General features: G+C 41.9%; 1 protein-coding gene across 1 annotated transcript in view; it reads left to right on the top strand.

Moving 5' to 3' along the window:
• The first annotated feature begins 5,185 nt into the window (after positions 1-5,185).
• Positions 5,186-12,630, top strand: part of CNTN3 (contactin 3) — a 187,487-nt gene continuing 180,042 nt past the window's right edge. Inside the window, exon 1 of the mRNA XM_035106611.2 lies at positions 5,186-5,346. The gene's annotated coding sequence lies outside the window, so the exon portion shown is untranslated. The remainder of the gene's footprint in view (positions 5,347-12,630) is intronic.

Raw genomic sequence — 12,630 nt, 5'->3', positions numbered from 1 at the left:
AACTGGAACGTTTTATGGAACTGGTTGAAGCATCTGGGAGACCCGGATCCCAGGGGAAGGGGGGTAGAATTAGATCAAAGTGGTTAAAGGTTATTTTGATAGAAGAAAACATATTTGAATGTATGGAAAAAAATTGGGGTATAAATTGTGAGGCTAAAGGAAGAATTAGAGATGGATGGAAAAATAAATTTAGATTTGGATTAATGAATTACAGGTTGAGGATAGTTGATGGTTTTTTTTCTCTGTGTAGATTAGAATTGGTTGAGAGATAATGGAAAAATTACATTAGAATGATTTAAGATGATAAAGGAAAATTGCTTAATTTAGATTTAAAAATGGATCCAGTGTGGGGGGAATCAAGGAAGTCTACAATGTCAAGTTAATGTAAGAATTGATATGTTTCCCCCCCTTCTTTTTCTCTTTTGTTTATGTCATATTGCTATTTCCCCCCCCTCTTTGTTTCTATTTTTGTGAATTTTTGTATTTTGAAATGTTTGAAAATCAATAAATATTATTTGGGGGGAAAAAGATCTCAGGGAGAATTGGCTCCTTCCCTGTCTTTGATGATGGCTGCACCACTCTGCAAGCTCGTTCTCCATTTGATTCCTTGCTGGGCCATTATTTCCTTTGCAATAAAAGGTAGTTATGGAAATGGAAACCAAGACATTCATTTCCCATTCATCAAGTCATGGAGTACCTTGTTGCCCAAAGGATCATGATGGAAAACTTAAAATGAAAAGGGCTGTAAGAGTGAGTGTGCTGTAGTCTTTCATAATTTAAATGTCTTCAATCTGAGGCTGGTTGGTCTGCACTTTGAAAACATATGAACCCTCCACCACAACCTGACTACAAGAAGGTTGCATTGCATTCCCTACATGGGAAAATGTATTATTATTTTTAATTATATGTATTATTTTCTAAGAGAGTATCCTCACAAAGCATCTAACACAGAATAAAAGCTAAAGAGTCATCCATAAACAGTACATAAACACCATTTCAAACTTCAAATCAATAAAAAACTACAAATCAATAAAAAGATTCAGCACATCAATCTGAAGGCAAACAACAATCAGCCCAGCATAATCATAAAACACAATGAGATAGAAGAACAGCCCAACGGTTCCATAGTCAAATTAAACTCAATCTATAAAAGCGGAATACAAAAGTCTTCAGAGCCAGTTTAAAAATGCAATGGAGCGTCGGGGGGAGGGGGAGTTTCTAGGGGGCCTTAACCAGTATTAAAACTTTTGATTAGTACACGATGCTTCACCTATACCTTGCGGGGGCTTACTCCCTAATTTGGGGAAAACATTTGTTTTGGAGGTTCCGGTCGCAGGAATGGCTGACCCTTTTTCCATCTTTCCGACCTTCATAAGGAATTTGGCGGTTGCTAGGGGAGTAAATGGCAACCTCCCCACCTCTCCGGGGGTTACGGAGAGGGCCGCAGGCCCGCAGATGCCCCTAAACCCACCCCGACTGTTCAAGGGGCGGGGGGGGCCAGGGCTGAAAGCACTTATGGAGGAGCGGAGCTCCCCGGACGCCGACCTGCGTAGCGGGATCTCCATGATCAAAGAAGATAATTGGGCTTAAATTCATGGACGTGCTTCAAAAAGGAAGGGCAGAAGCTCTGTTTATTGCCAAGGAATTTTCGCTGCTGAGCGTGAGGAGTGAGGGAGTATATCATCGGCAAGAAAGATTGATTGGGACGCCACGAGAAGGGAAGTGAGTCTTCTTTATCCTTTCATACACTCTACGAGTTATTTTATACCTTCCCGGACGTGATGTCCTGTTTGTTTGGAACAAATGAGAAATGGAACTTAACTGTGTGAGTTAGACTCTATAAAACTATTGATATGATATGGTTAGAAGCTGTAAAACTGTTGAAGAGAGGGCCCCCCCCCCAACTGGACAATCGGAGTGCGGCTGGAAGCGTTTGGATTTATGAGGTGTGACGCACTTGGAATTTGAACAGCGATCTGAAGTTAAGTTCAGCTATAGGGCAAGGAGAGCTATAAATCTGTTAAGAGTTTCTACATAATGTGACAGCTGTGCCTATGCCCGGAAAGCTGTAAATTTTACTATGATCGTCTGCAAAAAAAAACGTCGAGAAGAAAACGAAAGTGATCTGAGCTTTTCAAGATGGCGCTGTTTTGTGTTGAAAGACCTACGCAAGAAGAAAGCACTCCAGACAAAGAGGATTTATGGGGATTTAGGGGGAGGCCGGACTGATTAAAACTCACACAGGAGAATGAATATATGGGAAATCTCATTTGATGCTTATTTCAGCAGCGGTGGAAAAATCGGATGAATGGATGAAAGAAGAAAATATTTTAGTGACTGCAGGGGAAGATCGAGATTATCATGGATTATGAGTGACTATTTGGACTTTAGAATAAAGACGGCAGTAAGCAGTTGCGAGAAAACCCCAATTTTTTGAAGCATGGGAACTCCAAAATTGTATATGATTTGGTATAATATTCGGTTTAATTGATATGGATTTGTATAATTTGGAATAATGGATGTGACATAGTTGTATTTTAATTGGAAAATTAATAAAAATAGATTGTAAAAAAAATAAAAAAAATAAAAAAAATGCAATGGAGCGTCGGGGGGAGGGGGAGTTTCTAGGGGGCCTTAACCAGTATTAAAACTTTTGATTAGTACACGATGCTTCACCTATACCTTGCGGGGGCTTACTCCCTAATTTGGGGAAAACATTTGTTTTGGAGGAAATAAAAACAGTTTTCATAAAATTAGCCAGGTTTTTCAGAGGAAGGGGTGCACATGTTCAAATCTGAAGGTGCATCTTTGCTGTTGGTTGGTTCAATCTGAAGGCAAACCATAGTATTGTAGAGTTGGAAGGAACCCCTAGGGTGATCTAAGTCTAGCCCCCTGCAATGCAGGATTCCCAGCTAAAGCACCCATGACAGATGGCCATCCAACCTCTACTTAAAAACCTCCAAGGAAGGCAAGTTCACACCCCCAATTTGGTGACCTAAATTGAAGTTTCAGGAACAGAACAAGTGGTGAAGTTGTTTATGTGAGCCCTTCACTGTGTTCTCAGTTTGATGGTGTTACTATAAAGCTGCCCAAAAGGAGTTGAGCAGTGACATGATAATGCAGAAGCACCACAATGAAGTAGGCTGGGTTGGGAGTTGACACATCTGTTTTACTCTTTGCCAAATTCAGAGGAGATTCATTCACCCCATGTTCTCAAGTTGCCTCATCAGTCTGGCTAGGAGAATGATTTCTCTGTCTGTCTGTCTGTCTATCTCACATGTGCACATGCACACTCACACTTTGTATTTTCAGATAGGACAAATCAATTAATGTGAAGCCAGGGTTTACTAACTGGAGTAGTGAACATTCTGGAGACTGTGCAGCTTCTCTTCCAAGTTTACATCCTCTGTTTAGGGATGCAAAATGAACCTGGTGCTGATATACTGCACACCGGTGGCTGCAGCAAGCCAGGCAGATTGGTTTCTATAACTATGCGCTGTAAAAGGATGCAAGAGTTCCTTTCAACTCCCTGGCTTGAGCCCAAGCCAAAGGCTTCTTAACGCAGGCAAGCTGTTGTGTGACTGCTGAAATGGAAGATTATTTATTTAAAGCAGAGACTTTTTTTCTTTTCCATCCCACCCCCTCAACCCCCAGCACTCAGAGAGCAATCAGTGCTAAAGGGAAAGATGGCAAAGCTCAGCGTCTCCAAATTGAAACTCAAGCCAAGGGTAGAGAAATGCCCTGCAGCTCATCCCAGCCTGTGAATGGCAATAAATAACTGGCTAAGGGGATGCTATTGAAAAGTGAGAGGAGGGAGCAGGACCGGTCGGCTCTCTTTCGAAATTTTTACTCCCAACATTAGCCTGAAGAGATTGTGAGGGATGCAGAGGAACCCCTTTCCTCTGGCTAAAACACCCCTGGCAGAAACTGAGTAAGCAAAAAAAGTGGTTAATGTATCAATGGAAAATAATAGCATCTGTTTTATCTTCTGGAGGACAGGATGGGGGGGGGCGGGGGCTTGTCAGGTAATGTGGCATTTTGGATGGCCTGATAAACATAGTGCTGTAATATGGATTAGGGAATTCACATGTCAGAAACTTTTGACACTCCTGAGAGTCTGCTCCTGCTATCCATGCTTAAGTGCAGGTACATCCCATTGGAATGAAATGAGGCTGCAAACCTGCCCACATCGAAACCAAACATGCCCTACTTCTGAGCGAGCAGAATTGAGGTCATAAGAACGGGTTGCAGCCTAGTTTTTTTTGGGGGGGGGGCTATCCTCAGGAGAACTTCCCTCATCGCGTTGTCATAATACCAAATATTGGTGGTGGTGGTGGTGGTGGGGCCGGGAAGAGCGCCCACAGATCTAAAGAAGTCATATTAGTGTTAGGCAGGCTTGTTTCCCTTCTGCAGCCACGAAGCAATCGAAACTGGGATCAACTTAGTCCCAGCAACGCAAATCGCCTCAGAAATAAGTCCCTGGTTAAATGCACCCAGGACTGCAGCTTCTGCGTTGTTGCGGATAGCGAGCCCTTAAGGCGCGTCTCCCACGTCCGCGCCTTCCCCGCTTCTTTATCAATGAGGCGAAGCGGAGGGGGAGGGAGGAGGGGAGCAGCAGCGAGCATGTGCAGAGTGCCTTTTCCACAGGGCTCTGCCAAACAGCGAAGAGCGAGGGCGGTCGCCCTCTTTCGTATGATACACGCATACATACATACATACACACTGTACTTAAATATAGTACAGCAATACCTAAAACCCCCAGCCTCTAGAGCGTCTGCCCTTGGGAGAACAAGGGACACGAAGCACGTTCACCACCAACGCGCCGCCGTCCACACACACGAACACCGTTATTTCGGCAAGGTGACGTCCCCTTGTGCCGGGAGGAAGGCGCGCGGGGTGGGGAGGTGGGCGCTGCTAAAAAGGAAAATTAATGCGGGAGAACGTGCGAGAGGGCGCGCGCGCCTGTGTGTGCAGGAGAGAGATGTGAAGCGGGATGTTGTGTCTGTGTGCGCGCGCCCTCGCGCGTGTGTGTATGTGGAGGAATCCGGCGCTGCGCGAGAGCCTTTCCTGCTTTTCCCGCGTGCTCGCTCCGCGCCCTCCTCCTCCTCCTCCTCCTCCTCCTCTTCTTCTCTCCGCCCCTCGCCCTCCCCTCCCTCCCCTCCTCGAATATCGCGGTGCCGGCGAGCGCGGCGCTGTAGTCGCAGCTCCAGAAGAGGCGGCGGGCGCTGCGGGAGGAGCCGCACAGGATTACTTACCCAGGCTTCGCGGCTGCTTCTCGTGGAAGTGCTGGTGGCTCAGGAGGGGGGGAAATAAAACCGGAATAGAGCGCGCCGACGACTACGGCAGGTCGGTGGCCGAACTAGGGCGGGGGGTGGGGAGTTTCTGTCAGGGGGTCTAGAACAAAATGGGGGGGGGGGTGCAACGAACTTTTGCAACGAACCTAGTGGGGGTCTCCGCCCAGCCCAGCCTGCCTTGGTGGAGGTGGGGGGTTCTTCTTCGGTCCGCGTCTGCCGAGGGAGTTGGGAACAAGGGAGAGTTGGGGTGTGGGTCGGGATGTCACGTTTCCTAAGCGCCTCAATTTGCTTTCTTTAAACTTTGGGAGCGAAGTTTATTTTTGGGGGGTGGGGGTTGTCTTATGGTGGTATCGATGCCTGCCCAGGCTGCTTTCAGGTGGTGGGAAAGCTGCGAGACGTTTCGGCGTTCTTCTTTTATTTCTGGTGCTCTCTAAGCTTCTTTCTGCTTAATTGTTGAGACAGGGCGCTGCTATATTATTTGCGAGGCGCCAGGCTCAAGTTTTTGTGTTTATTTCTTCCCCGTCTCCTCGCCGCTCTCTGCTTGGTCCCTTTTTATTTATTGCCGGCATCATTTCCGAATGCACAAAACAAAAAGCCAGCTGTCACCTTTCCTCTTCTGCTGCTGTTCGCAGCAGCCTCCTTCTTTTTTAGCTCTGAGACGCCAAGTCGACGAAAACCTTGCATTTTGTGGGGTGGAAGGAAGACTCGAGGGGTTGTTCTCTGAGGCGCTGTCTGTCTGAAAGCAGCTCCCCTTGATCCTCCTGCCTCTCCCTTTTCTCCATTGCTGTTACTTCGTTTGTAAGAACAAACTCATTGTAAAAACAAAACACAAAACAACTCTTTGTACTGTATTAGTTTGATGGGATGGTAAGCAGAGAGCAAGTAGGCACCTCTGAGAGCAAACAAAAGTTCACTCCTTGTGTGTTTGTTTGTGGTGTGAGTTGTGGCTTCTTAAAGACTGATAGATTTGCAGTGCAAGCCCCTAATCAGAAGGAAGTGTTTATAAGGATTGCAGCCTTATTGTGGTACAAGCTTCCATGGAGTTGGAGCCCACTTCATCAGATGCATAAAGTGTTATTTAGTTGTAAATAATAATAATATGCAAGCTTTACAGCTCTGTGCTTTCACAGAGTGCATTCCTTCACTCCTGTGCTCATAGGAGGAAGCGGGACGAGGGAGGGAGGGTGGGTTTCTAATGTGCCCCCAAACTAAAATGGGGACAGGATATCAGCAAGGCAAAATCTCAACATCAATTGCAGTAAAAGAAATGAAGGCAGAATAATCCACACGAGCCCCACCTGGCGCTATATTGCTCTTGTATAACAATATTGCACTTAAAGCGGAAGGGGGGGAATCTGTTTTGGAAGTGTAGATATTATCAATGATTATTACAGAGGGCTGTCAATGGCTCACACCATCTGCATTACTCATGGGATTTTATTGTTAAATCACCTGTAAAACAATCACATTCCCCGTGTCTTTAATTTGTGTTTAAATGTTATCTTGCAGTACTGACTGCATTCCCTAAAAACCATTTTTTAAAAGAACCACCCCTGACATTTGGAGCTAGGAAAAATACTGCTCCATTCTCCTGTGGTTCTCCTTAGCAGCATGAGCAATGGAAGATGCTAATGCTGCTCTCTTCGAACCGATCTATAATGTTAGCTTTACTGACTGAATATCTTTTTTTGCTCTCACTTTTGTGAGCACTAGGGGTCAGATGGTTTCTGCTGATTATTAAAAATGAGCTTTCATTGAGCATTGCTTTATTTGTAAACTAAAGTGTTTGATTTATATAATCCAATTAGAAGGGTGACAAAACTACAGTCTCCCTCTCTAACAACCCCCAGTCAAAAAGATTCATTGAGAGTAAACTTGCTTTGCTTCATATTTCCAGTTTATAAACAATAAATTACATCAGGGATCCTCTTGAGACAAAAAAGATTTCATGCTTCATAGTTTGCTCTTGGTAAGGGATTGCAGATGAATAGGTGGTCACTATTAAAATATCAATTAATCTTACTGGATCATTTAGATTGGCAGGTCATCCTGCCATTCTAGGGCTATTCTCTATAACACGTCCCTTAATGCTTGGTACTTTTAATTTTGAATGTATTTGCCGGTCCATTTCTCAGTGTTAGATACTGTGACTTAGACTTACTGATTTATCACTCTTGGTTCTTTTGTGGCTGCATTTGATAGGGTGGTTCTGAATTCCTGGATTGAGCAAGAACTGGCTTTGATGTTGTTTAGGTTGCAGTTTGCAGCCTTAATACCAATTTACCTTGGAGTAAATTACAGTACCATTGAACTAAAGAAACATGATTCTAAATAGACTTGTACAGGATTGCACTGTGTTTGTTTTTACCAGTTGACTTGACCGCAGACATACTGGTATATTACATCTTGCTTTTTTCCAAAGTCACAGAGTGCATACTTCTCAAGAAGAAAGTCCCAACTTCAGTCCCTGGGGACTGCATTGAAAACTATATTGTATAATATGGCTTGGAGAATCCCCAGTCTTGGAGAGCCACTGCCAGTGGAGGGTAGACAGTACTGGGCTGTATGAACCAATGATCTGATTTTGTAGGTGGCAGCTTCTTGTATACACAGATGGTCAGAAAGACCATTGGATACCATTTTTTTGCATTCAACGAGGCTTGTAGTTTAATCCCTTTCAACAGCATGTGATAATGCTGGCAAATGCAGCACAAGCTGCGTTACCCAATTTTGACTGTTGTGGCTGAAGTTTTATGGGCACTTTGGAAACTTGTTATAAAAGAAATTTGATTTCTGACTGAGATGCTTGCATGCAGAGTTTCAGATAAGAGTGACTTTTTTAACGGACAAAGCCATAAACAAGAAATAAGGATTTATAACAGAGCTTCTCTCTGACGTTTATGGCACTGCAAATAACATTTCTGAGATGCATGCAGACAGGTGTGGAAATGTATTCATTATAAACGCATCTTGGTTTCAGAGGCACATGAAACATGATTTAAAAAGGGTGTTTGACAGAATTATTTAATAGAAGCTTGTAACATTTAGCTGCAGAAATCCTGATCAATTCTGGATCTCTAAAAAGTTCCACTTCCTGATAGTCTTGGTCACAACTAGATTTTGCATTTTTGTCTTGAGGGCAACTGATGTTCATACTTTGACATTTCAGAATTTTGAGATTCCAGATATGCTGGAATCTAGGCATTATATCTTCATTATATTTTCACTAACTATTAAGCCTTTATATGGCACAAACAGCATGTATCTTACGGTCATGCAGAACTAGGGAAGGAAGCCCCCTATGGAATATAAATAGAATAACTTTACACCCCCCCCCCAATTAGGCATTCTTAGAAATTTAGCTATATGATTTTTTCCCTAATGTAAATTTCTGAACAGAATACCCAATAGACATGGGCATAACTTCAATGTTGGGCAATGTTGGACCTGTGTGAAAAAGTTCCAGTAGGATTGTACTGTACTGTATCAGATCTGAAGCTGAAACTTATTTAAATATTGATATCTGACTTTCGGTTTAATTTTTGAAAGGTTACTAATAAAGAAACGCCTATTATTCTCTTGTCAGGACAAAGCAAGTGTAATAAAAATTTTGTTTGGGAAAGACAGTAGAGTTAAATTTTGTATTGTGTTAGTCAGGCATGTATGAAAAGAAAACCACACATCATGCAAATACTTGTATATGTGCTTTTCATGTTCCTATCTTGCCTGGGAAGGTTGTGTGCTTATATATGGAAGATTTCACCTTTCACCATCTCTTTACATCATTGCTTTAACATGAAATATATCAGTATTGCATGCGTGGGTTCAGTAGCGTAGGAAGATAGGGGCGGTGGGGGTGCGCCGGCCCTGGCAGCGCGATCCCAGGGGCGCCATAATGGCTGCCCGCCCACGCTGGGCATCCTGCCCCAAAACACGCGCCATGTCCCTGGGGGCAGCGCACCTGCTCTCCACCCCTGGTGTGTGACTTGTCCTATCTGTGTAGCCCAGGAATAGGCAACATGGTGTCCTCCAGAGATGTTGTTAGACTTCAGTTCCCATAATCCTTGACTATTGGCCATACTGTCTGGGGCTCATGGGAGTTGTAGTATAACAACATCTGAGGGCACCATGTTGACTACCTATCATTTTTGTCTATTTTGAAGTGAGTTGTTCAAAACCCAGTATGCTTTGAGAGAAAGCATGTAGAGCATGTTTGGTTGTGAATGAAGAAAGGTTTGTAGCGCTGGATCAAAAGACCTGCTCTACAAGGTCTGTAATGTTCTTGTCTGCTAATGTTTCAAAGAGGCACTGAAAAGTTCTCTTTAGAGTCACCTTTGTATATGTCTGGTTGATTAGATGAAGCCTGTAATTTCTTTTGGATCAGGGGGAATTATCAGAAGCTGGTAGTAGCTTCGGGAGTTGTGGCACTTCCCATGGAATTTGGAGGACGAATTACTACATTTAGTGTTATACCTTCAATTTGTATCGCCACTGTAGGCCTGCTCAGAAGTTTCCAAAACCTAGAAGAACAAATTAGACAATCCAGAAACCCACTGTGTTTTTAAATTTAATCCAGTAAATCTAGGGTTGCCATATTTCAAAAAGTATAAACCAGGACACCCTGAAAGTTCATGAGCTTTTTTTTTAGGAAGATCCCAAAATTGTTGAACTTTTTTATTAAAAAAATTGTTGTACAAAAATGCCCAAAACCTTGTGATTTTTTGATTGATTTGCCTAAGATGCAGGACAAAGTGCCACATTTAGGAAATTCACCCCGGATGTTATTTGTACCTTTGAAATTGTATAATATGGCTTGGAAAATCCACTGCCAGTTGAGAGTAGGCAGCACTCGGCTGTATGAACCAATGATCTGATTTTGTAGATGGCAGCTCTAGTAAATCAAATTATTCCTGAATCAGAATGAACTGGAGTCCGTGATCTCTAACAGAAAGACTCAGTTTATAACTGAACGCCGTATCCAGCTTCTGAAAAAGAAGCCTGACTTGGAGATCCTTGGCTTGATAATGAAACGACAGCTGTTGATAGCTTTTCAAGTTTGGTAGTTTACACAATTGGTAAATGGAAATAGGGGCTAATTTTTAAAAAGAGTTAATGCATGTTTCAAAAGCAACATGATTTAGCATCACTATCACCTTGTGGTTAATCGGAGTAAAATGAGACTTGAGTCAACCCTTCCCAGTGATAACACTTGATGGCACTCTCAGCAAGAATATCACTTTATCTAACCAATTACACAGTGCAACCATCATGTTTGGCATGGCAGCTTTTGAGCCATACACTGCATACATAGGTAGTTATTGAAAGTATTTCTTGGTAGGAGATACTTGCATGACCACTTCTATCTATTGCCTTTATCAATTCTATTTCTGTCATTTTTGAAATGCCAACAAAATAATAATTTTAAAAGAAATGATGCATTGCAGCTTGTTATTTTTTTAATAAAACCATTATGATTTATATGTCTATTTATTCCTGTATTTTCTTTTATACATTTAAATACCACTCTTCAACCAAAAGCTTCACAGATCAGTTTATAAGGGAATAAAATAACAATAGCATTGGTGTAAGCTTTCACGCAAACACAAAATCAATAAAACCAGAAATTAATACTGCAGATTACAGTACCCAACATTTTAAAAGGCTGAGGGGCAAAAGAATATATTTGCAGCTTCTGTGTTAAAACTGGATCTAAAGTTCGTCTGAATTGGATCTAAGTAATGCATCATGCAGAAACTTTTGAAGCTGTGTGGCCTCCACTCATTCAAGCAGTTTGCCTATATTGATTGATACACTGGTTGATAGCTGCTGAAATTCTCAGAATCCAGGGAAACTTCCCGGGTGCAGACTCACAATAATCTCTTGGAAGATATGATATATCTTCTAATACAATTATCAAAGATTAGGTGGTAGATTCAGAAAATTTGTCCTACATAATTAAAAACAACATTAAAAAAACCCTAAATTTATTCCTTGTTTCTTCAGTTCTCTGGCATTTCCAAGCACCCTATTTACTCCCGTGCACTTTCTGGACCTATAGGACATAGCTTGGGCAGTATTACATGTTACCTAGTAGTTCTGAAATATGTTCATTAAAAACAACAAGAAAACCTTAAAATAGAAGTTGCATTTAGAAGAAATTCTGATGTATAAAGCTAACATATAAGAATCAACAAAGAAAGTAACTGAGTAACTGATTTGCATATTTTGAAATGATTCTTTTCTACTGTTTTGTTACTTTTTTGCTACTTTGCATTGTTCCTTGCCTGCAAAGGAAGTCTCATGAGAGACTGTTAGCTCCCCCTTCCATGCCCAGTGCTGTGAAATAATTTGCAAATGGATTTATAGAACAAGAATTTGTAAAACCCTTTTTCCAGCCTTAGGTCAGATTTTCCCATTTGTTTTGTGGTTACAGAATGAATGGGAAAGGGAGGTTTTAATGATAAGAAGAAAGCAAACTGTGCAGAATTCAATTGTTCGCTGTTTTCCTATTTCCAAAGAGCATTGTGACTCTTGATTACTACATCGTGGGTTGAAGTTGGTCAGAGCAACAGTCTAATATGGATTCTGTAAGAACAGGGAAATGGCTTCAATTTGCAGGCATTTCCTTATCAGTTTCTTGATAGAGATGTTTGGGTGACTAATGTAATCTGCCTCTCATTTTGTATCCAAATAGGAGAGGCCCAGAACTACTCAGTAGTATGCATTTGCTGGTTGCAGTAACTTTTGTTGTTGCTGCTGCCTGTTCTGCAATTCATGACCTAAAACGGATCTTTCTATCTTACTAGATGTATTTTGCCGTTTAAGATTGCCTGTTCCAAAAGTTGGGTTGGGAACAGCAGTGGGGCATCTGTTTTACCTTATGAATTGCCATACATCTGTGATGGCAATTCCCTGAATGTACCACGGGGAAATTTGTGCAAATGTCACCTGAGCCCTGGCTATACAGTTCACAATTTGAATCAATTAGATACCAGCATCTTTAAATATTCCCTCCACAATCTTGGCTGATAATGAAGTTGCTCCAAGAAATGAACAGAATAACAAAATGCTCAAACCATTGATTTTTAAAAGTTCTTCATTTAAACTTTTGAAACTTTGTATGCATGGGTGAATTTGAGAAATGCTGAAATATGAGGCTTTATCAGTTTGAAAAAGGGGATGGCTTATTTCTCCCTCCTTTGCATTAATTTATTTTTTACTTAGTTATAATTTTGCTACTATATACAACAACTTCAGTGGTAGCCTTTAAAATTTATGCAATCAAAGAAGAAGCATTTTAGGCATCATATATTTTCTCTACCGTACTTTCTTCTGA

The sequence above is a fragment of the Zootoca vivipara genome, chromosome 2 (genome assembly GCF_963506605.1).
Source record: "Zootoca vivipara chromosome 2, rZooViv1.1, whole genome shotgun sequence".
In the NCBI taxonomy this organism is placed as follows: Eukaryota; Metazoa; Chordata; class Lepidosauria; order Squamata; family Lacertidae; genus Zootoca; species Zootoca vivipara.
The sequence above is the reverse complement of the archived record's forward strand: the minus strand, read 5'-3'. Positions and strand labels throughout refer to the sequence as shown.